This window comes from Sus scrofa, chromosome 1, assembly GCF_000003025.6.
Source record: "Sus scrofa isolate TJ Tabasco breed Duroc chromosome 1, Sscrofa11.1, whole genome shotgun sequence".
NCBI lineage: Eukaryota > Metazoa > Chordata > Mammalia > Artiodactyla > Suidae > Sus > Sus scrofa.
The window spans coordinates 164,759,628-164,784,133 of NC_010443.5; the positions used below are offsets into that span (position 1 = coordinate 164,759,628).

The 24,506-nt window shown below is 49.9% G+C and overlaps 1 long non-coding RNA gene and 1 pseudogene across 1 annotated transcript in view; one reads left to right on the top strand and one right to left on the bottom strand.

Moving 5' to 3' along the window:
• Positions 1-24,506, top strand: part of LOC102161686 — a 58,454-nt gene that overhangs the window by 7,682 nt on the left and 26,266 nt on the right. The window contains exons 2-3 of the long non-coding RNA XR_301149.3: positions 12,306-12,508; positions 15,631-15,893. This is a non-coding gene — a long non-coding RNA (uncharacterized LOC102161686). The remainder of the gene's footprint in view (positions 1-12,305; positions 12,509-15,630; positions 15,894-24,506) is intronic.
• Positions 21,011-21,764, bottom strand: LOC100516844 (annotated as a pseudogene).

The window sequence follows — 24,506 nt, forward strand, 5'->3', positions numbered from 1 at the left end:
AGCAACAACAATAACAACAACAAAGAACTGCCAGACAATTACAAAAGGTGTAATATATGCATAATACCATAAGGAAAAGAAAGAGAGGGAGAAGCAGAAGAAATATTTGAAGTAATAATGGTTGGGAATTTTCCAAAATTAATGCAGACACCAAACCATAGATCTAGGAAACTTAGGGAATACCAAGTAAGCAAAATATAAAAATATCTACACCTAAGTATATCCTTTTCAAACTGCAGAAAACCAATGACAGAAAAAATCCCAAAAGAAGCCAGAGGAAAAATACACATTACCACACAGGGATAAGGATAAGAATTCTATCAGGCTTCTTACCAGAAACCATGGAGACAAGAAGAGAATGGAGTGAAAATTTTAAAGTATTGAAAGAAAAAAAACAACCTAGAATTCTGTATTCAACAAAATTATACTTCAAAAGTGAAAGAGAAGTAAAAACTTTTATCAAACAAAAACTGAGGGAATTTGTCACCAGTGGAATTGCCCTCTAAAGTATGTTAGAAGTTCTTCAGAGAGAAAGAAACTTATGTAGGTCAGGAGTTCCTGTTGTGGCTCAGTGGTAATGAACTCAACTAGTATCCATGAGGACTCAGGTTTGATCCCTGACCTCGCTTAGTGGGTTAAGGATCCGCATTTCCGTGAGCTGTGGTGTAGGTCACAGATGTGGCTCAGATCCTGCGTTGCTGTGGCTGTGGCATAGGCCGGCAGCTACAGCTCCGATTCTACCCCTAGCCTGGGAACTTCCACATGCCACAGGTGCGGCCCTAAAAAGACAAACAAAAAGAAACTTATGAAGGTCAAAAACTCAGCTCTACATAAGGAAAGCAAGAATAACAGAGAAGGAGTAATGGAAATAAAATAAAAAGGAAAAGGATGACTATTAGAGAAGTAGTAACGGAAATAAAATCTTTTTCGTTCTTTCCTTTTTTTTGTATTTTTAAGGTTGAAAGGAGGCATGTGTAGGTTCCCAGGCTAGGAGTCAAATCGGAGCTATAGCCACCAACCTACACCACAGCCACAGCAACGCGGGATCCAAGCTGCTTCTGTGACCTACACCTCAGCTCTTGGCAACGCCAGATCCTTAACCCATTGAGCAAGGCCAGGGATTGAACCCAAGTCCTCATGGATGCTAGTTGGGGTTTGTTAACGGCTGAGCCACTACGGGAACTCCGTCTTTTATTTTTCTTATTCTTAGTTGATTTAATGGACAACTATTCAAAGTGAAAACAGCAAAAATAAGTAACATAAGTACTGGGTGATTATAGCATATGGGAAGGGAAATGAATACCAGCAATGTTATAAAGGATGGGAAGAAAAATTGAGACTACTCTGCTGTAAGTTACCATGAAGCAATACAGAGTTATTGAATGTGGATTAAATTAGTTGTAAATGTCCTATATTGTAAACTATACAATAGGGCAACAATTACAAAAATTTTTTTGAAGAAATTTAATTGTTGTGCTAATAAGGGGGGAGAAAGTGATCATTCTGTATAGCTTTTCATCTGGTCTCTTTTTGCAGGATACACAGTTGTAGCCTCTCTTTCTTCTGGTGTTTGTCCCTTGCGGGTGAAGTTGAGAGAGGGGCTCTTTGCAGGCTTCCAGATGGGAGGGGCTGGTGCCTGCCCCCTGGTAGGTGGAGCTGATTCTCCTCCCTCTGGTGGGTGGGGCTTTGTCTCTGGGTGTGATTAGGGGCAGCGGTGTGCCTAGGAAGACCCGTCAGCAGTCTGCATGCTGGTGGGTGGGGCTGTGTTCCCACCCAGTCTGTTGTTAGGCCTGGGGCTTCTCAGCCCTGATGGGTGGGGCCAGATTTTTCCAAAATGGCCACCTCAAGGGGAACATACACTCATGAGCATTCCTGGGGCCTCTGCCTCCAGTGTCCTGCCCCACAAGGAACCACAGCTGCTCCTTGCTTCCTCAGACTGTCCTCCAAGACCTGCAGGTAGGTCTAATCCAGAGTCTTATGGAATCCCCGCTTTTCCCTGGGACCCAGTGCACACAAAACCCTGTGTGCACTCTCCAAGAGTGGAGTCTCTGTTTCCCCCAGTCCTGTGGAGCTCTTGTGCACATGCCCTGCTGGCCCTCAATGCCAGATGTTCTGGGGGCTCCACCTCCCAGTGCCAGAGCCTCAGACTGGGGAACCTGATGTGGGGTTTGGAACTCTCCTGTGGGAGAGCTTCTGTGATATAGTTACTTTCCAGTCTGTGGCCCACCCACCCAGTGGGTATAGGATTGCTTATATCACATAACTGCCCCTCCTACCGTCTCCATGTGGCTTCTTCTTTGTCTTTGGGTAGGATATCTTTTTTGGTAGTTTTCAATCTATTTTATCGATGGTTGTTCAGTGGTTAGTTGTAATTTTGGTGTTTTCGCGAGAGGGTGAGTTTAAGTACTTCTGCTCTGCCATCTTGTCCCAAAACCAAGAAAGTGAAATCATGTAACTTCAGATAAGGCAAGAGAGGAAGGGGAGATTAAAAAAAGAAACAAGAGCAACAAATAAAAGACAATTACAAACATGGTAAATATTAATCCAAATATATTAGTAATTACCTTATATATGAATGATGTAAATTGATACCAGTTAAAAAACAGAGACTATCAGAGGCATAGCAAAACAGGACTCAACTATCTGTTGTCTACAGGAAGCCCTCTTTAAAAATAAAGACACAGTAAAAGTAAAAGGATAGAGAAAGCTATACCATGCTAACACTAATCAGAAAAGGCTGGAGTAGCTACACTAATTTCAGACAAAGCAGATTTCAAAACAAGGAAAGTGATCAGGGATAAAGTGGGGCATTTCATAATGATAAAGCTATGAATTTTCCAAGAAGGTATAATAATCCTCGGTGTGTATGCATCAAACAAGAGAATATCAGAGTACCTCAGACCAAATACTGACAGAACTGCAGAGACACAGACAAAATCATTATTATTTTTGGAATCTTCAACACCTCTCTATCAGTAATGGACAGATCCAGTAGGCAGAAAATCAGTAAGGATGCAATTGAATTAAAGAGTACCAACAACAAACTAGAACTACCTTAGAGAATACATCATCTAACAACAGCAGAATATACCATCTCCTCACGTTCCCATGGAACATTCACCAAGACCAACCGCATATTGGGGGCCATATAACCCACCTTAACAAATTGGAAAGAACAATATCTGGGGGATGGCCATTTGGTTCTATTTCCCAAGATCTCAAGTTATTTTTTAGGGAACAGGGCCTCTGAAGCCTGACAGATATGGGGTATAATCCTGGGCCCATCACCTACCAGCTGTTGACCCTTGGGCCAGATATTTAATCTGTTCATCTGTAGAGTGGGGGCACTACTGGTAACTTCTTCATGGGAAGATGTTACAAGGATGAAATAAGACATCCCATGGAAAGTGATTTAAAACCTCCCTGGCTTACGGTAAGAAAAACCTCAATAAACATTTCCTGCTCACTCATGGTGTTAGTAAGAGAAAAGGAACACAATCTGAACCCCTGCTGTGTACCCCCCAATGCTGGTCATGGGAGAGAGATGAGGAAACTGAGACCCAGAGTGAGAAGAAGAGACCACCCAATTGTCCCACTGCTAGATTTGCTTTCCTCCTGGGACCTCATTGAACTAATTAGAGAACGAGAGTTTGTTTGTTTGTTTTTGTCTTTTTGATTTTTCTAGGGCCGCTCCCGAGGCATATGGAGGTTCCCATGCTAGGGGTCCAGTCAGAGCTGTAGCCACCGGCCTACACCACAGCCACAGCAACACGGGATCCGAGCCGCGTCTGTGACCTACACCACAGCTCACGGCAACACCGGATCCTTAACCCGCTAAGCAAGGGCAGGGATCAAACCTGCAACCTCATGGTTCCTAGTCGGATTCGTTAACCACTGCGCCACGACAGGAACTCCTTGTTTGTTTTTAATGGTCTCACCCACAGTGTATGGAAGAGCCTGAGCCAGGGATTGAATCCGAGCCGCAGCTCTCGGATCTTTTAACTCACTGCACCAGGCCAGGGATGAACCTGTGCCTCCTCAGGGACTCAAGCCGCTGCAGTCAGATCCTGCCACAGTGGGAACTCCAAGAATGAGCGTTTTGATTAGAAAGGAGTGATTTAGTGATGATAACACACTGATATATATTGACTGAGGAGTATGTATCAGGCACTACTATAAGGGTACTGAAGTAACCCTAAGAGGTAGCAACTATTATTTTCCTTTTATAGTTGAGGAAGCTGAGACACAGAGAGGTTATCAATGACTCTTCAGTGCTTTCGGAATTTTAGCAGTCACCACTTCCCACCTGATCCGCATCCACTCTGGCATTTCTCCCTTGCTGGCTGAGCAGCCACGCTACTCCTCTGTCCCGCCGCTGGCTTCAGGGGAGGCTCTTCACTGGTCTCAGCCAGCAGTGATGGTCCACTCCTTCCAGAGGCTGGTTCAGGGGTGGGCATGTAATGCCTCCTGGTCTGTTAGAAGTGGAGGGAAGTTAGGGGAATTCTGGAAGGAGTTCCCTCATTGTAAGAGAGAAGGATGTGAGAAAGAGAGACCCACAGAACATATGACGGCTCCTCTTCCACTTGTGGACATTATGGTGTCTACATGTGATGCTGGAACTATGGCAGCCACTTTGGGTCCATGAGAGAACAAGTCTGATACACTGAAGATGGCAGAGCAGAGGCAGGAATGAACAGGGTCCTTGAAGATGTGGATGAGCCTGGGACATCAGCAACAGTAACAGGATGTTCCCCACACATTACCACCTGTGCTCTCGGTGGTATCACCAGTCTTCTCTTTTTGTAGATGAGGAAACTGAGGCGCAGACATGCCCAGAGCTGAGAGGTAAATGCAAGGTCTTTAGCAAGATGAAAAAAAGATACATATTGAATTGTACATATGTAATTGTGTATGGGAGCATGTGTATGTTTGTGTTTAATTGACCTATGCTGGTAGGCATATTGGCAATCAACCTTTCCAATGTTCTCAATATTTCTAACTTTGTTTCAGAGGCATAATGGGGAAAAAATTTTAAGGAATAGCCAAAAGTTTAGAGAATTAATGTTAGGCTGGGCTATGTGCCCTGAGGACTTCACTTTCTTAAAAATTCTGTGGAGGAGCAGGCAACCCACATCAGGCTGTACTCCCGAGATGCGATCTGAACCGTGTAATGTTGAGCTCTCCTGATCCCTCATTCTCTAATCTGCGTTCTCATGAATTGGGGGAAGTTTTCATTCGTTTTTTCCTTCCTCCCTCCCTCCTTTCCTCTCTTTTTCCTTCCCCCTTTCTCTTTCTTTCTTTAATTTTCTTCCTTCCTTCCTTTCTCTCTCTCTCTTTCTGGCCAGGAAGCAAGGATAAAGAATAAGCATTGTTTACATTTTTCTAGCACGACTCAAATTTTTTGTGCTTAGAAAAGTTTAATCATTAAGTTGTTGGGATGGGGATGCAGAGATAGGAAAACACATCTCCTTTTTTTCTTATTTATATGCAACTTTATCCTGTAGGCGTCTTGTGGCCAAAGAACAAGAGCAGAAACAAAATCAGGTCATAACCATTCTGCTCTCTGCCCCTTGCTCAGCTGGACCCTGGGTGGAGCCCAGGGCAAAGGTCTGGGGGGCACCAGGAAGCAAAGCCATCCCCTGCGGTGGGGGGAGGCCCCACCTGCCCTGACTCAGGCTCTGAAGTGGAGAGAAGTGGTTGGAGTGAGGAGCTAGGCTCCCCGCAACCCAGCAGAGGGTCCAAGCTCAGAGAGGAGAGGGCGCAGTTCCCTCCTCTATGAACGGGGGCTGTTGTGAGAACCCAGTGGGTGACCCATGGGCCCAGTGGGAGGGAGGACCAGGCTGGGCCAGGAGCTCAAGCAGCAAGAGCTGAACCCAGTCTGTGAAGATGAGCCTGGGTGGGGGCTAGTTTTTGCTGGTCAAAAAGCATGTGTTTTGAGAACCTCCCCCCACCCCACCCCCATTCTATTCTCTGCTTGGCACTCTCACAAGCCTCTGTGAATCACTCTCGTGGCACTGGCGTTTTCCTCACCTCATGGTGAAGTCACGTGAGTCTGTAGCGCCACTTTCTGCTCCCCCTGGGCTGGCCACCAGTAGCCACGTCTGTGCCATCCTGAGGGCATGTGAGTGTCGGAGGAGGAGGCAGTGTCCCCCCCCACAAGAAGGCTTTGCCCTGGACTTGCCAGGTTTTAAGTATCTGGTGTGGGCCAGTGGAAAGAACTCTTGATTTGGATCAGAAGCCCTGAATGCCTCACGGTCCTGCCGTGTAGCTGCCTGTACCACCTCAGACCTCAGCTCCCACCCCTATGAAATGGGACATCTGGCCTTGATGTTGGGAAGGGCCTTCTCAGCCCTGAGGTCCTAAGGGAAGGGCTGGGATGGCTGGAGGGAGGCTGGCAGGGAGCTCAGCCCTCCCCCTTGGGCTCCTGCACCCCATCCTGCCCTGCTCCCCAACAGGGTTTGAGACGGTGGCAGCTACTGGGTAACGCAGACCAGATGCAGCCCTTTCCCTGCTCGGCGGCCTTCCTCCTCCCGGGCCTTGGGGATATTTGAAACTCCATGAAGTTTGGCTTCAGAGCCCGGGTGGAAACCACAGCCCCATTACGTGAGCACATATGATCTCCCTGGGAGAAGAGAGGCGACTGGCCCCAGAAAAGGAGACGCATTGGAGGCGGCTGGCTCTGGAGAATGCCTAGGACGGTGTCTGCAAGCCCCAGGAAGGGCAAGTCGAAAGTGTTCGGCCAGGATGGACATGTTCCCCTGGAGGCACTGGGCTTCCTGTTACCAGAGGATGGAGCAAGGGCCATGGTCCTGTTGGGGACTTGAGCCCTGCACACGAGCTGTATGTCCACCAAGGAACCCTGCTACCTCTTCCTTCCTGGTGTGATCGAATATTTTGAAAGCTTTATGTTTGCCAGACAAATAGTTGAAGAAAAATTCCACTGATGAAAGGGAATGACCTCCCTCCCCCTCCCCCTAGGGCAGACCAAGCAACAAAGTTTGTATGAATGAGTGGGAGATGATTCCAAAGTCACTGCCCGCTAGGATAACCCAGCTTCTCCCACTGCCTAGTTGGGTAACTTTGGGCCAATAATTTAATATCTCCAGCCTCAGCTTCCCATTTGCCCGTTGGAAATATTGAGCCTCGCCTCAAGGGTCCTGTAAGATGTACATGAAGGGTCCTAGCAGAGGCTCATAGAGGCAGGTTAGCGTTGCTCCCACATGGCGTTGATTAAGTCTTCATTTTTCATTTCAAATAATCCGGGACCATCGGAACTGCCCATCAGCACTGTGGTCAGCAAAAAATAACTGTGAGACCCCCTAGGGGTGACAGTGGTCCTAGTAGGGGTGGCCAGTTGGCCAGCAGTTGTGAGTATATCACCTCCCGGCTGGAGTGACCCTCTGGGGCGGCACTTTGAATGCTGCTGATGCTTGGCTGGCGTGAACCAGGGCTGAGACTGCCTCTGCCGGCCCTTGCAGCCTCAGGTTCTTCTTCTCCAGGGTTTGAGGCCCATGCAGGACACTGGATCCCCAGGTTTTGGCTCTGCCCAGTGTCTACTCCCCTGGGGTGCTCTGGGCTGGTCACTTGGCTCTTTCTGTGCAGTGCAGAACTGACTTGCTAGGTCAATTAGCAACCTCAGTTTCCTCTGTGAAGTGAGCCCAGCAGCCACATCAGCTCCTCAGCGAGATGTTGGGTCCGGTAGGGAGCATGGTCAGCGGGTTTTGTTCTGTGATCCTTCCCACCATGCAGGAGAGACCTCATGTTTCAGGGCACTAAGGAATGGGAATACAGAGCAGGTGGCTGCCCTCAGGGACCAACTTCTCCTAGGAGGGTACACCGCTGGCATGGGATCTGGGAGTATGTGGGGCAGATTCTCAGTAAATCTAAGATTTGTGGAAGGAAAGAGATTGGATTTGGTAATGGACCTTGAACTAGGCTACCCTGACTGGATAATGAAGGCTTTTCTACCCCTGCCAGACCGCGCCCTCCCCGATCCTTGTCCTCATCCATCCCTCCCTTCATGCAGCTGCTCATTCCATAAACACTTCTTGGAGCCTCTCTCTGTGCCCTGCACGGCGGATACAGCGCTGAGAATGGTGCCCGCCCTCAGGGATCTCCCACTCCACACGGGGGACAAAGACCTTCAACAAATAGCCGCACACATCAGCACAAAGTTACAACACTTAACAGGAGCCAGGAAGGAAGGGATATTTCAAGTGCATAATAAGGGCCAACTCTTCCTGAAGGCCAGTACTTGCTACAAGCCTGACAGATCCCTAAGCCCTTGATGTTGACTCACTGGATTCTCGCTGATCCTCGCCGCGTCCTTACCAGATGGGAGCCATCATTACCTCCATTTTGCAGAAGAAAAAACTGGGCAGAGCCCAGGTCTCAATTGTCCCCCTGAATTCTGTTCCCTGGGAGGGCAGGCATCCCTCTTCCTTTTTCCACAAATGAGGAGACTGAGACTCTGAGCAGAGGTCAAATGTTTTTCTCAAAGTTACAGATAGATAGGAATGGCTGAGTTCTCTGGTCCTTCTCCTCCTACCAAACTCTAACCATCCTAGGACAGAATTTTCAGCCCAGTGAAGAGAAATTATCCCTCGAAGAATGAATCCATGGTCTAGTAAGGAACATGGACATTGTAGATCAATTGTATTCAATTCTTCGCCCCTCCCTGTATCCACATCTTTCATCCAGTAACTCTGCAAAGCCCTCCAACCCAGGATCGAATGTTTGACCCAGTCCATGGTGATGGGCTCAGCTCTGTGACTTGCTTTGGCTGATAGGATGCTAGCCACTTGGTACAGGCAGAGGGTTGGCAAAATACTTGCAAGTTTCCTCTTTTTCTCTTTCTCTTCTGCCATGGTCACAAGAACATGCCAGCTACACATATGGCTGGGACAAGTCACCTCATAATCCCAGTCAAGGCCATTGTAAGTCAGCGGTTGACCCCAGCTAGGGGAGCCAAATGAATGAACCAACTCATGAGCATAGTGAAGGTTTGCCAATGAAATTCCGGGTTGTTTGTTACACAGCATTATTGTGGCAATCCATGGCAGATACAGATATGCATGGGTTTCTATGGATTCCTAGGACTTATAACCCCTTTCAGAGCCCTGAGTCCTGGTTTCCATGGTTCCCGGGCAGATGGTGAGGGCTCTCCTCCTGTTTTACTCTTTTGAAGGAAAGTGAGGGGATTTATGTGGTTTCCCCCATATCCCATTTGAAGTTCTTCTGATGACAAGTTAATGGAGCTCCTATGACAAGAATGATAAGCTAAGAACTTGGACTCTGTTGTCAGACTCCTGGGATTTCAATCCCAGCTCTGTCAATTTCTAGCTGTGTGACCTTAGGCAACTTACTTAGCTTCTCTGTGCCTTCTCATCTGTAAACTGAGCCCAGCTCTTTAAGTTCCTATGAGGAGTAAATTAAATAATACAAACAAACTCTTAAAATAGTGCCTGACTCAGTATAAGTCCTCAGGAAACATTATTGTTTCACTACTTTTATGATTACTAGTGTCCAGGGATTCCAAGCTAGATATTTCAGTGTTTTTGAGAAGTACAGCTCACACTTAAACAGGTAAGTTGTAACGTAAAGGCATAAAAATGAAAATAGGAGCATGGTCAAGTCTGGGGGGATTTTATTCTACCTGGGAATTAGGAAGTCTTCCTGGGGGAGGCGACAAGTGAGCTGGGTTCGAAAGATGGATAAGGAGTTTGCTGACTTTATCAGTTAGGTCCTAATGAAAACATAGAACAACAGTGACTTAAATAAGACAGAAGCTTATTCTGACTCGACTAGAAATCAGGTGGTGGGAAGTCCAGGGCTCACAGGGTGCTCTGTGGTGACTGACACCCAGGTTCCCTCTATCTTGTTCCATGTGCTTGGCCTCTGGCCCACACGGTCCTCCTGGTGCCAGCTGGCTGTTGGAGCTCCGGCAACTGTGTTTCTTTAAGGACACTCCTGGAAGTTATACATTGCACTTAGAAGTCATTGTCAAGGCTCCTCCTTTGTTGTTGTTGTTGTTGTATTTTTAGGGCCGCACCAGAAGCATTTGGAGGTTCCCAGGCTAGGGGTTGAATTGGAGCTATAGCTGCTGGCCTACACCACAGGCACAGCAACACTGGATTTGAGCCACATCTGCGACCTACACCACAGCTCACGGCAACGCCAGATCCTTAACCCACTGAGCAAGGCCCGGGATTGAACCTGTGTCCTCATGGATACTAGTGGAGTTCATTAACCACTGCAAGGCTCCATCTTATGGCCAATCTAACTTTAAGGGAGACTAAGAAACATATTCTTTATTGTGGGTGGCCATGTGCCCCACTAGTTAAGACTTGGGGCTTCATTACTAAGGAGGACTTGGGGAATAGGCACTGGAAGTCATAACTGGCCAAGTTTGCCACACAGAGGACAGACGGTAGGAAATGTGTTCCCACTGAAAGGAATAGCATATGCAAAGGCCTGTGTACAAGAAGCACATGGCTGGTTCTGTCCCCACAGGGCCTTTGAGGATCTTTCTCTTCCTTCCCTGACACATTCACTGCTTCGACTGGCTGCTTCCATGGACTCGCCTTTAGACTAGCTTCTTGCCAAGCAGACACATCCCCCTTCCAGCTCTCTGTGGTTCTGGAGTTCCCTCCTACCCCATGTGTCCATGGGAGAAATCGAGATGCCACCGAAGAGCTTGTGGTTCCTGAGGAGGTGGAGCTGTGAGTGAAGAGGCCGCAGGGGGGGTGCTGGGGCTCTTCTTGGACTTCTGACCTTGGCCTGGACAGCAGAGCAGGAGGCTGTGAGGGCCCCCAGACCAGGGGAATGCTGTAAACCAAGGCCAGGAGGTGGCTCTTAAGGCACTTAGGGGGCCCTTGAGAAGAGCTGTCCTGCTAGTCCCGGGGGTCTGAGGCCTGACAGGCCAGATGCTAGGGCTGAGAACCCCTGTGCCCAGATCACATGGCACAGGTGGATGGCCATAGCACATGGGGGCCATGGAGTCAGTGCTGTTGGAGAAGAATGGGAGCCACAGAGGATGGGACCTGGGAGTGGGCAAAGGGAGGCAAGGCCCCACTCTGAGCCCCCTCTGGGTCTGGAGGCAGAGTGGGAGATCCACCCAGCACAGGCCTTGCTGTGGAACTCCAGTTCTGCCTTGGACATGCTGGGTGACTTGAAGCCTCAAGTTTTCCCGTCTCTAATGTGGCCATGCTTCTCAAGAGCATGATGAGGGTGGGAAAGGCCTGCGTAAGAGCTCAGGTGCTGTGGAGATGTCTGAAAGCAGGGCCTCCCACGCGTCCCTGGGCTTTCAACAAGGCAGGATTGCCTGGCCTCCAGGGCTCAGCAGGGGCCTTGGCTTCTCAGGGAGCCCCCCTTGCCCTCCCCTCCTTGCCTTTCATAGGCTCTGACTCAGCCAGCAGCTCACACCTGCGACCAGGCTGTATTCCTGGAGCCTGGAGATAGGCAGAGGTGACATGGTGGCTAGAAAGCCCCACTGCTGGAGTGAAGATGAACCCGGTGAAGGCTCCCCACCCACATGCCCACAGGGACCAAGCAGGCACCCCATGTGGAAGGTGGCTCAGAGGGCAGCAGGCAGCCTGTTTTAGACTGTGGGTGTGTGTGCCCACCCAGTTCAAACGCAGTGGTGTTTTGTTTTTGCTTTTTTGTTTTCTTTTGCTTTTTAGCACCCCACCCCACCCCGGCATGTGGAGGTTCCCAGGCTAGGGGTCGAAATGGAGTTGCCGGCCTACACCGCAGCCACAGCAGCATGGGATCCGAGCCGCATCTGAGACTTACACCACAGCTCACGGCAATGCCAGCTCCTTAACCCTACCGAGCACGAGGTCAGGGATCAAACCCGAGTCCTCGTGGATACTAGTCGGGTTCGTTTCCGCTGCACCACAACGGGAACTCCTCAAACACAGTGTTTTTATACACTGTATTCAAAGCGCCTGCACTGAAAGGCAGAACTGCAGATCAGAGGCTTTGTGATCTGGATTCTCAATCACAAGGCTCTGCTCTGTGTGTCAGGGGGTAGGGAGGGCATTTGTGCGTGTGTGTGTGTGTGTTTTACAAACCAATAAAATCAGCCAGTCTGGAGGAGGGCAGTGCCCACCTGCCTCGCTTCTGTGCTGGAGGTCGGGGTGGGGGTCCTGGGTCTGACTGGGCCGGGGGGGGGGGGTATAACCCAGAGCAAACAAGAGACATCTATGGTTTTCCTTGCCTAGTGCTACCCCTTGGCGGGAGCTCCTCCCCATCCTCACTGGCCACAGGTTTCAGGTGGGATTTGCTGTACTGATTTTCTCCAGGTGGTGAGCACATGACCCATGCTGAGCCAATCTGTGACTTCAGCAGAGAATTTAGAATCAGAACCCAGAAGACTTCAGCGAAGGCTGGCTGTCTTCACATGTAGAGGTTTTGGGGCTATTGACTGCCGTGCTTTCTACTACTGGCTGGAGGGGTGGACGGAGCCAGGGGCTGTGAAGAAGATGAAGAGACAACAGAGCAGCAGGTAAGAAAAGGCGGGGAGCCCCACTGGGCACCCACTGGGCGCTCAGCCCTGACTGCACCCTTTCCAGAGGCTGACTGGGTCCTGGACTGGGATTCTAGGTGGTACCTTGGGCTCCTTTCAGTAACTTCCATACCCCTCCCCAGGCAATATCTTCTTTTTCTTGCCATAGCTAGTTTAAGAGAGTTTGTGTTTCCCACTAAAACAATCCCACCTGATAGTAAGAAAAGCAGGAGTTCCCATCGTGGCGCAGTGGAAACGAATCCGACTAGGAACCGTGAGGTAGTTGTTAAATTCCTGGTCTCGCTCAGTGGGTTAAGGAACAGGCGTTGCTGTGAGCTGTGGTGTAGATCGCAGATGCGGCTCGGATCTGGCATTGCAGTGGCTGTGGTGTAGGCCAGCGGCTACATCCGAGATTAGACCCCTAGCCTGGGAACCTCCATATGCCACAGGTGCAGCCCTACAAAAAAGACAAGAAAAGCATGGTGAGATCTATTTTGCAATGACTGCCACTCACTGAGCCAGCTGCTTCACCTGCATTATTTCGTTAAGTCCTTACGATGACTCTGTGAGGTGGGCCTGGTTATTATTTCCTTTTGGCAGATGAGAACTCTGAGGCCCAGAGAAGCTAAGCAATGTGCTCAGAGTCACACAGCTAACAGCAATAAGTCTGGGCTGGCTCCTTCTAGAGGCCAAGTAGGAGTCTTCTGGTGCACTTACCCTCCCTGTGGGAGGCAGTTGCATTTGAAAGTCACTGGCCTGGGGGTTCCGTTGGGCCTCTTGCGAAGCCCGCTATTCTCTGGGCTTATCTGACTCTGTCCTATTAAATTGGTTTGTACATCCTGAGAAAGAGCCAAGCTGGTTGGGCTTTAAGTTTTCAGTACTAGGCTGGAGGTGACCTCCTTGGGGAGCCCAGCCAGAGCCTGGCTGAGCCCCCAGACCAGGCCAGCTGAGGATGCTGACATCACGTCCTGCCACAGCTTTGAGGCCTGCATCTGAGTCACGGGCCAGCCAGCCTGGGGCAGATGGTCCAGACCCCAAATCTGAACCACCCCCCTCCAGGAGGTCTTTCAGGATCTGGGTGACTGCGACCTTCTTTCCTCTGTTTATCCTGACACTCACTTTGCCATGGTCTCTCCCATCTCAGGACTCTGGAGCCCTTAGCTTGTTCTCCTGGTGAAGGGTCATGCAGGATAAAGCTGACATTTGGGACAAGCTTGGCTCCACACACCCACCCTGGGGTTTGTCCAAGGACTGTCCTTGGAGACAGAGAGAGAAGACCCAGCACTGGCTGGACTGTGGAAAGCCCTGAGGTCTCAGAGGAAATAGCAGGGGACCTGGCAGCTCAGGGAGGACTCAGGGACAGTCCTGGCTCTGCGCAGACAGTTAGGTCCTCCAGAGATGGAGGCCAACTGCCTCCTCCTCTTTAAAAATCTTTAAAGGAGTTTCTGTCGTGGCTCAGTGGAAACGAATCTGACTAGTATCCATGAGGACGTAGGTTGGATCCCTGGCCTCACTCTTGGGTTAAGGATCCGGCATTGCTGTGAGCTGTGGTGTAGGCCAGCAGCTACAGCTCCAATTCGACCCCTAGCCTGGGAACTTCCATATACCTTGGGTATGGCCCTAAAAAGACAAAACAGACAAACAAACCAACTTTAAAACCAACTTTAAAATTTGCTCATTTAAATTCTACAAATGTATAGTTTTCAAGATAAATAGTATCATACTAAATGTTTTATATCTATCTATATTTATCTGTAAATAGACAATGGACATCCTTCCAAATGGACAGAGATCAATGTCATTCTTGTTAATAGTTGCCTAATGGCCTATAGAATGAACACTTAGGACTGGTTTCATTGTGAATGTGAATATTAGAATTCTAAGTAAGGAGTTCCCGTCGTGGCGCAGTGGTTAACGAATCCGACTAGGAACCATGAGGTTGTGGGTTCGGTCCCTGCCCTTGCTCAGTGGGTTAACGATCCGGCATTGCCGTGAGCTGTGGTGTAGGTCGCAGACACGGCTCGGATCCCGTGTTGCTGTGGCTCTGGCGTAGGCTGGTGGCTACAGCTCCGATTTGACCCCTAGCCTGGGAACCTCCATATGCCGCGGGAGCGGCCCAAGAAATAGCAACAACAACAAAAGACAAAAAGACAAAAAAAAAAAAAAAAAAAAAAAAAGAATTCTAAGTAAAATATTAGCAGAAGAAATCTAGCACTATAGTAAATTACCTTGTGACCCAATAGGAGTTTATTTTCAGGGATGCAAGGATGGTTGCTATTGGAAACTCCACCAGCAGCATTCATTACACTGATGGACAGTGGAGGGAAACCACGTCGTCCTCTCAGTAGATCCTAGAAAAGTTTGCACGCCGATCAGCAGCCCTTCCTGATAAAAGCAGTGAGGAAGAATCCTAAACATGCCAGAAGTATTTGCCAAACCCCAATAGCAAAGAGAGGGGCAGATGTTTTAAAGACATCCTTGATTAAGTCCAGAGCAACAAGGCTCAAGGTGAAGCCCAGGATTACTATTCCACTTTGTCCCAACTAGAGGCCCAGGTAGAGTGGAGGGGAGTGGGATCCTAGGGTAGTGGCGAAGGTGCAGGTAGCCTCCAGGTGAGTCTGTCCTCTCTCTGGAGTCCCTTCTGCCAGAGGTGAATTTACTCCAAAGCTAATGCCATTTAAACTGAGGGCTGCTCACTTGTGGTAGCCCTTCCAAGACTCGGGAACCAATTCTATATTCATAATTTGGTATCTTTTTTTTTTTTTTTTGTCTTTTTTGCCATTTCTAGGGCCACTCCCGCGGCATATGGAGGTTCCCAGGCTAGGGGTCTAATCAGAGCTGTAGCCACCAGCCTACGCCAGAGCCACAGCAACGCGGGATCCGAGCCACGTCTGCAACCTACACCACAGCTCACGGCAACGCCGGATCGTTAACCCACTGAGCAAGGGCAGGGACCGAACCCACAACCTCATGGTTCCTAGTCGGATTCGTTAACCACTGCGCCACGATGGGAACTCCATGGTATCTTTTTCTTAAAACAGCCTTTGAGCTATAGAAAGTTCTGGCTTCCACACCCGGACCCTCTCCTGATTCCAACTCAACTCTTTCTCCCTGGATTTTAGTTACCACGCCACCTCGAATCCTCAGTTGCCAGCCCTGTCCTGGCCAGGAGTGCAGAACAGGTTGTCAAGTGAATGAAAGAGGAAAGCAGAGGATGCGACTTGTCCAAGGTCACTCTGCCGTCAGTGGCAGAGCTGAGACCAGAATCCATGTCTCTACTCGCCCTCTGTGGGGTCCTGCGTACCTCGCCAGCTTGGCCCCAGTTTTGCCCTCATGACATCCAAGAGGTGCTGGAAGCATGACGAAGGTTGAGCTGTGCCCTTGGGTAAGTGGAGGGAGACCCAACTGAGGGAAGATACCCAGGCCACCCAGTGCATGGGCCTATGGGTTTGGCACCCATGTTCCTGACTCTCCACCTGCTGGCCCCTTAGGGACAAGTGACCTGAGAGCCACCCGCTGGACAAGGCTAGTTCCCTGAGTCCTCTCGCTCCCTAGGTCCCTCAAGCCATGTTGAATTTCTTTGTTTGTTTGTCTTTTTAGGGCCACACCCAAGGCATATGGAGGTTCCCAGGCTAGGGGTCAAATTGGAGCTACAGCTGCCGGCCTTCACCACAGCCACACTGGATCCTTAATCCACTGAGCGAGTCTAGGGATAAAACCTGTGTCCTTAGGGATACCAGTATGGTTGGTTACCACTGAGTCATGATGGGAACTCTCCATGTTGAGTTTCTGATGCTTCTGGGGCATCCTTGACAGGGAGAGCAGAATGCACATGGCCTTCTGCCTTCTCCACTCAGGCTCTATTGTATTAAACAAAAATACCAGCTTGGACAGCAAGAGGATCCCATTTTTGTAAAAATAAATATGTATTTATATGTGTACATTCACATGAGGGGACATCTAGGAAGGTATCCACCAAAAAGTTAACAAAAGTGACTTTCAGGTAATAGAATCCTAGAGGATTTCTTTTCTTTTTGCTTTTCTGTATTTTCTGTTTTTTTCTATCATCATTATGTGTTACTGGTAGAGAGCAGTGCAGTGTTTATTTATTTATTTAGGCAAGAAATACATTTATTAGGATGCTTGTGAGAGATGCAAGCAGGCAGGCAAAGAGGCTCTGCTCAGTGTTTAAGAGTCAGAATGGGGTTCGCATCCTAGCCGTCCCTCATTCCAGCTATGTGGCGTGTGTGTGTGTGTGTGTGTGTGTGTGTGAGAGAGAGAGAGAGAGAGAGAAGGAGAAGGAGGGAGGGAGAGAGAATAGGAGGCAGGCATCTTGAGCTTCAGGCTATTCATCTGCAAAATGAAGTGGAACTGAACATTAAGAGCCTAAGTTATTGCAATGGAAGATCTTGGTGGAGCCCAGCCAGTGATCAAATTTAGCACTACTTGTAATGGCAAACCCACTTGAGAAGCACACAGCCCCAAGGTTCCTGCTGAAAACACTGACCCTGGATCGAGTCTTGAGGAAATGTCAGACAAATCAAATAGCACGACGTGCTGCAAGGCAACTGGCCTGGACTGTTCACGAAATGCCAATGGCATGAAAGAAAGTCTGGAGAACTATTCCAGATGAAAGGAGATGCAAAAGGTGATCCTTGATTGAATCCTGAGTAGGATGAGGAAGCTATGAAGCGCATTATTGAGACAAGTGGGCAGATTTTTGTATGGTGAGTGCGTTAGATAACAGTATGACAGTGTTAAATTTCCTGAGCATCATCACAGTATAGGAAGGGTGGAGGAAGCAGCCTCGTTCCGGAGCGAGTTTTGCTAAAACACTTAGGGCAGAATACCATGCTGTCTGCAACTATGGTTCAGAGATACAGCAAAGGTAGCAAAGTTGAATGAAGTAGAATGTCCAGCACAGATCAGGTTGCAGCCACCCCCATGTCACTCGATGTATCGAGTGTCTGAACCATCCACACGTGTTTATTGGCCAAAGTTTAGGTGCCAGTACAAATCTGCTGCCATTTTGGAGACTCGTTAAATACATGCTGGTATGTTCATATGACAGAGGACTCTGCAGAGTGACTTGGATTGGAATAATCCAAGATTGAACAGTAAGTGAAAGCAGTGAGCTACTTAGTATTTGTGTCAGAGAAAAGGAATGTATACTTGGACTAGCAGTTTGCTTCAGGAGAGGGGAGCAGGGGGCTGGGGCGACATGGAGGAGAGTGTTTGAGTTTGTGCCTTGAAGATGTGAACCTTTTTAACAAATCATGACACTTAGATTTATAGTAGAGCGCCCACTCTTGGTGGTTGAGGGAAACCCAGGAGTTGGGCGCTGAGGAAAGAGGGGGAGAAGCAGGTGACCATTGCCTCTGAGTGGAGGAGCAGCCTGGGCTGCCTGTCTGTGGCTCTTACTGGAGGACCCTGACCTTGAGCCTGTGGCAGCACAGGGTGCAGAGGCCTTCCAGAATCCTCAGCGCCACAGGCACCTCTCACCTAAGTGATGTCCCATCCTCTGGGCCCTGCAGCATCTCATGGCACCCACTTCACTGGATATACCCTGCCTCTATTTTCGTGTGCTGAGTCCTGCTCAACCTTGAGGGATCCACTCTGTTCCCGCCTCTGCCCCAGGCTTCTCCCTTTGTCTTGACGTCTTGCTCCCTGAAGCCCTCAGTGGCAGCTCCAAAGGCCTCAGAGCTGAGCAGACCCAACTATGAAAGCAGGAGAAGGAGGGAAGGGCATCTAGAGAATTCCAGCCCTGCTGGCTTTGCTCAGGCCCAAGGCCTCCTGCTGCCCACACCCTTAGCTGGTTCCTGTGTGGGGACAAAGGGCTGTCCGCCCCAAGCCTGCCTTCCCCTTTTACTACCCAAGGAGCTGTGGGAATGTCATGCCTTCTGGGACCCCTTTACACAGGGATGGGCCTGGAATGTGCATATAATAGGATGCATAGGTATAGGAAAGTTACTCTGACATTTGTTAAAATGGTTAAATCAGGAAGGAAGGAAGGCTTTATTCGGGATTATTGCAGAAGGTGTCAAGATGAACAAGATCGGAACGAGATCAAGCCCAACCCTGGATGCAGCAAAGCCAGCGGGGGTTTATAGACAACTGCTGAGAGGAGACATCCAGCTTAGGGACCATTCTTATAAACCAAGAGAACAGGATTCTTGCTGAGGGCAGGCCAGCGTGATCAGCTATCAAGGTGTCTGGTGGCAGGGAGGCACTCACTAAACCGATGTAGCAGGATTCCTGCTAAAACTGGGCTAGGCAGGCCAAAGACAAGGCCCATGGATGAGGCCTAGTTGAAAAGAGGGCTCAGAGGAGCCTGTCCTGAAGTTTGGTCAAGGAGAGTCTTTGTCACATGTTACGGGTTCTTGGGGAAATTCACATTTTCTTTTTTTCTTTTTTTTTTTTCTTTTTTTTTTTTTTTTAATCTTTTTGTCTTTGTTGTTGTTGTTGTTGTTGCTATTTCTTGGGCCGCTCCCGCGGCATATGGAGGTTCCCAGGCTAGGGGTTGAATCGGAGCTGTAGCCACCGGCCTACGCCAGAGCCACAGCAACGCGGGATCCGAGCCGTGTCTGCGACCTACACCACAGCTCACGGCAACGCCGGATCTTTAACCCACTGAGCAAGGGCAGGGATCGAACCCGCAACCTCATGGTTCCTAGTCGGATTCGTTAACCACTGCGCCACGACGGGAACTCCGGAAATTCACATCTTCACAGGTGGGGAAATGGCGGTGCAGAGCAGTCATTTGTCTGAGGTCTGCTTTAGTCCACCTCACCCCCAGGAGGCTCAGCTGCAAGACTCCTGCTGCATGTGCCCCTGACCTGCAAACGGTGGGTAAAAGGGCCTGGGGCTCCAGCCCCGCTGTTCTTACCGATTCATGGCTGTGTGACCCCAGTTAAGTCTGGCCCATCTCTGGGCCTCTTAATATGACCCAAGAACAAAGCCACCAGAGTCCTCTGGCCAAGCCATGGGAGCTCAGGGGAGCTGGGTGGTCCAGGCCTGGGATGGGCAAGGCAATAATTAGCTGAGAGCTCCTCTGGAATGTTAAGTACCCAGCCCTGGAATGCAGCTCCTGCTGGCTGCAAATACCCCCCACCATCAGACAGGCCTGCAGTGAAGATAAAAATCAGGGTAGGCAGACACTGGGGACCCTGTCTTGGGACCCCCCCGCCCCCAAAGGCACATTTTTCTGGCCTCTCCCAGGAGCTCCTCCATTTGGAGTTCCCTCCATCTTAGGGTTCACTTGGAACAAGCGCTTGCAGGTGAGGTGGGGATTCAAGGATGACCCCTGCCTCCTGGCATCAAGGCCTTGTGTAGTCCCGTCTCCTTCAGTGTGGGCTAGACCCAGGGACCACTTCTGACAGACGGAATACTGCAAAAGGATGGAATGTCACTTCTGATATTAGGTTACAAAAAGACCACGCCTTTCATCTGGGGCATGCTTTTGCTCTCTTTGAGTGAAGCCAGCTGCCATGTTGTGAGCTGCCCAACAGAGAGGCTCATGCAACGGGGCTCCAGCCAACAGCCAGTGGGACCAGTGAGGCCAGCAAGGAACAGAGGTCTGCAGTCCAGCAACCCACGAGACCCCAGATCCTGCCAACAGTCACGTGAGTGAGCTTGGACGCAGAGCCATCACCACTTGAGCTCAGATGACTGCAGGCCTGGCTGACAGCTTGACTGCAGCCTGCGTGAGACCAGGAGGCAGAGGGCCAGCTAGGCTCTGCCCAGATTCCTGACCCTCAGAAACTGACTTGCCCAAGGTCACAGAGCCTGGGACTGCCAGAATCAGGACTAGAACCGAGGTCTTTAATCTCTCAGGCCAGTGTGCAGGGCCCTAGACCAGTGGTTCTCAAACTTCAGTTTACACCAGAATCATCTCGAGGGCTTATGAAAACACAGAGAGCTGGACCCCACCCCCAAGGTTTCTGACTCTGTAGGCCTGGGCAGGGCCTGAGAACTTGCATTTCAGATGAGTTCCAGGTGGTGCTGATCTGGCTAGTGGAGGCACCATACTGTGAGCCACTGCTCTAGACTCTCTGTCTCCCGAATCACTCTCCCAATGGGCCCCCAAAGCACAGACCAAGGGCAATTTGACCAGTCTCCTCTGAGGAAGTGGGGTGTGGTTGAGAGAACCACAGAGGGCAGTGCCCTGTCTTGTTCATCTTTGCAACTATTTGCTGACCCATAAAACCCACAGATACACATGACATTCCACATTTTTATAAGGTAGTCTTTTTGAAAAACATTTGATTTCTTTTTAATCAAAAGCCGTAACAAAAGTATTTTATTTTGTTCAGGTGAATCAAGTATTATATGCAGGAATATTTCTCTTAAGGAAATGACCAGTAGGATGTCAATAGGAGGTGAAGTAACTCTGCTGTAGTATTTCCTGTTTCCAGGCTTTGCCACTAGGGCCTGGCTTTATCCATCACTGGATTTTATTTTGTTGGCACTGCGGCGTCTGTCTTTATTTTTGTTTATTTATCTATTTTTGCCTCTATAACCAACTTTTATTTGACAGTCAGCAGTTAGTTCTCATCCACGTTAACTGTCTGTAGATTCTTGAAAGTGGCGACAGGTACATAGGTGACCAATGTATCGAGCTTGTTTGGCGAGTCTTCATCTTCATTACATTTTCTGGATAACCGCACACGGACCCGGTATGGGACATTCCTTATTCTTTTGGCCCAGATGGCTTTGTTGAGCCTGATGTCGATGCACACATCGGAGTCCCCATCTCCTTTATGGCAAATTTCCGGATTTCTTTGAGTGCCCAAGGGGCACGCTTCTTAAAACCCACGCCGTGGATGCGCGTGTCAGTGTTGATCGTGTACTCCCTGGTCACCACCTCATTGATGGTGGACTGGCCCTTCTTCTTCTTGCCACCCTTCTTTGTGGGAGCCATTTTTCCCGTCCCTCGTTGGAAAGTTGAAGGGTCTATCTTTAAAACTGATGCTTTGGATACCAGGTAACTGGTGGAGCTATTGATATAGATTATATGTGATTTTAGATGTGAATACAGATGCAGCTGCACATCTGTGTATCTATACAGATATAGATGGGGATGCAGCAGTGATGTTCCCTAGGGGAAAGGACATCCTCCCTCCTCCTCCTTCCTTCTACCCTAAATGTGAATATGGAGGGGAACCAACCTGGACATATCAAGATAGCAGAGCAATAGGGAGAAGGGAGCTGGGTGCCTGGACAGCTTATGGGGAATAGGGCCTAGCATATTTTATTTTATTATTATTTTTTGCCCTTTTTTTTTTTTTTTTTTAGGGCCACACCTGTGGCATATGGAAGTTCCCAGGCTGAGAGTCAAATCAGAGCTACAGCCACCGGCCTCCACCACAGCCACAGCAAGGCGGGATCCGAGCCGCATCTGCAACCTACACCACAGCTCACGGCAACGCCAGATCCTTAACCCACTGAATGGGGCCACGGATTGAACCCGCATCCTTATGGATCCTAGTCAGGTTCATTAACTGCCGAGCCACAAAGGGAACTCTAGAGTTTAGCACATTTTAGTTCTGTTTCTGCCCCTTAGTAGTAGGTGACCTGAGGCACATGACCGCCCTGACCTCTTCTATAAAATGGGGCTTAAAAAACATTCTCCTAAGACTCTCATCAAGCTTAGTGAGATGATATGTGTAAAACACTTAGCTCTGTCCAGATAACAGGAGCAAAATAAATGGTAGATATTATCCGCTGTAAGTTTTCAGAAATATGATCCTTTTCCCTCCCACCCTGCTTGAAACCCTTGCTCCAAGAATTACCTTAAGATAACACTTAACCTCCCTACCATGGACCCTAAGACCCTTTATGCTCTAATCCTGACTGCCTCCCTAGTCTTATGGCTCATACTCTCATCTATACAGCCCAATAGAGTTGCTCTGGCATCTAGTCTTTCTTAGGGGACTTGGCCTAAGGTCAGAGTAAAAGGTGAGAAATGTGCTAAGTCCAAATAGCCTTTGAAACTGCCCACAGGTACAGTATCAAGACCTAGTACCCCTCAGTGAGTTAAATCCAAAACAGTTGTCCTCCAGTGTAGAAACAAGTGGCTGTATCTTCAGTTGAGCACCAGATAAAGTAGCTGGTTTGTGTTCAGGGGCCTCATGGGACCAAAACGATGTGTCTTTTATCAGTATCACATTCAGAATTCAAAGTTCATCGAGGAGTTCCCTTGTGGCAGAGCTGGTTAAGGATCCAGTGTTGTCACTGCAGCAGCTCGGGTGGCTGACGTGGGTTCCATCCCTGTCCCAGGATTTCCACATGCCGTGGGTGGGACCAAAAAAAAAAAAAAGTTTACTGATACTTCTCTAGTGTGCTTTCAGTCCTTGAATCATGCATTACCTCTTAGCTCCAAGTTTCTCCACATGCTCTTCCTTCCATCCCTCCCCACCCCCTCTTCCTGCCTCGTCTCCACTTGGCTGGCCAATCCTAGGTCCTCTTTCAGGCCTCTGTGCAGGTGGCACTTCCTCAGAGGAGCCTTTCCTAAGGACTAAAGACCACCCCCTTTGTCTAGGCAGACACAGCTCCCCGAAACTCCTCAGTTCTATGCAGTGGTCATCCCACTATTCAATCAGCCCTCCCCCTCCCCATGGCATCTGGATCTGCAATTCAACCGACCTAGGATGGAAAATAGTTGGGAAAAAAAATCCGTAAAGTTCTAAAAAGCAAAACTTGAATTTGCTGCTGGCTGGCAACTATTTACATGGCATTTACATTGTATTTACAACTATTTACATAGCATTTACATGGCATTGTATTAGGTATTATAAGGAATCTAAAGATAATTTAAAGTATATGGAGGATGTGTGTATGCTATATGTAACTACTACCTCATTTGATATAAGGGACTTGAGCACCCCTGGATTTCCATATCAGCGGGGGTCTTGGAACCAGTCCCTCCAACCCCCACAGGGGAGGAATGACTATATTTTTGCAAGGCTGCTTGTGGGTCTTTTCAATCAAATCCTTCCTTCTCCTTCAAGTTCAATGCTCTGTCCCCAGCGCCTAGCACAGAATTTGGCCCACAAAAGGGTGCCCAACTGATGCTCTTGGAATGAATGGGCCCGTGAGGGGACAGTGGCATTAGTCAGACAGGCCTTTGGCTCCATCAGCCAGCATTCTGGGGAGGGCAGGAAGGGGGCAGGGAGCACTGCGGGGGCCTCTCCTTCCCGCCGTCCTCCCAGACCCTTTCCCTGCCCAACAGGGCGCCACTGGCCTGTCCCACACCCTCTCTGCCGCCTGCCCAGTGACCTAATTATTGTTTTTTCTTCCAGCCCCGCAGAGGGGAAAACAGAAATTCCTGGTGGATGACACAGGCCCGGCGGCCGCCTGAGAGCGGAGCACGGGACCGGCTGGGCCGGCTTCGCCCGCCCTGAATCCGCCGCCCGCCCCGCCACCAGGGCCGCGGGAACCCGTCATCAGCCTAAGTACAGAGCGGGCGGCGGGGCGGGCGGCCGGGAAATTGCCGGTTCCCGCTGACCCGCGGGGCCTGCGGGCGCCCCGAGTCTGGGGGCCCGGGGCGGGAGGGCCGGGGGAGCCCGCGGGGCACCAGCGCTTGCGCCGGGGTTGGCCTGTCCTCGCCACCCACCGCCTGGCCGAGCTGGGGAAGGGGAAGGAGCTGGGGGCTCGCGGGGGCCGGCTTGGGCGGCAGGGGCCGCAGGAGGCGCCGGCGCGGGGGCGGGCGGGGAAGAATTCGGGCGGCTCTGCCCAGGGTGCGGCCCCGGCGCGAGGCCAGGGCCCTGCGGCCGCACAGTCCACAGCACATTGCGAGCACTGGTGGGGGGTGGGGGTCTGCAGTACCCCTTCCCCTTTCTGGGCCCTGCCTCCACTCTTGCAAGGAGCCCTGGGCTAGGAGCCAGACCCGTGGGGGTCGCACATCCCCAGCCTGATGGACTGCTTCATCTGCCACGCGCTGTCTGCCCAGGTGGGCCCTTAATGCTGGAGAAGGGAGCCTCAGTCCCCGCGTCCATAA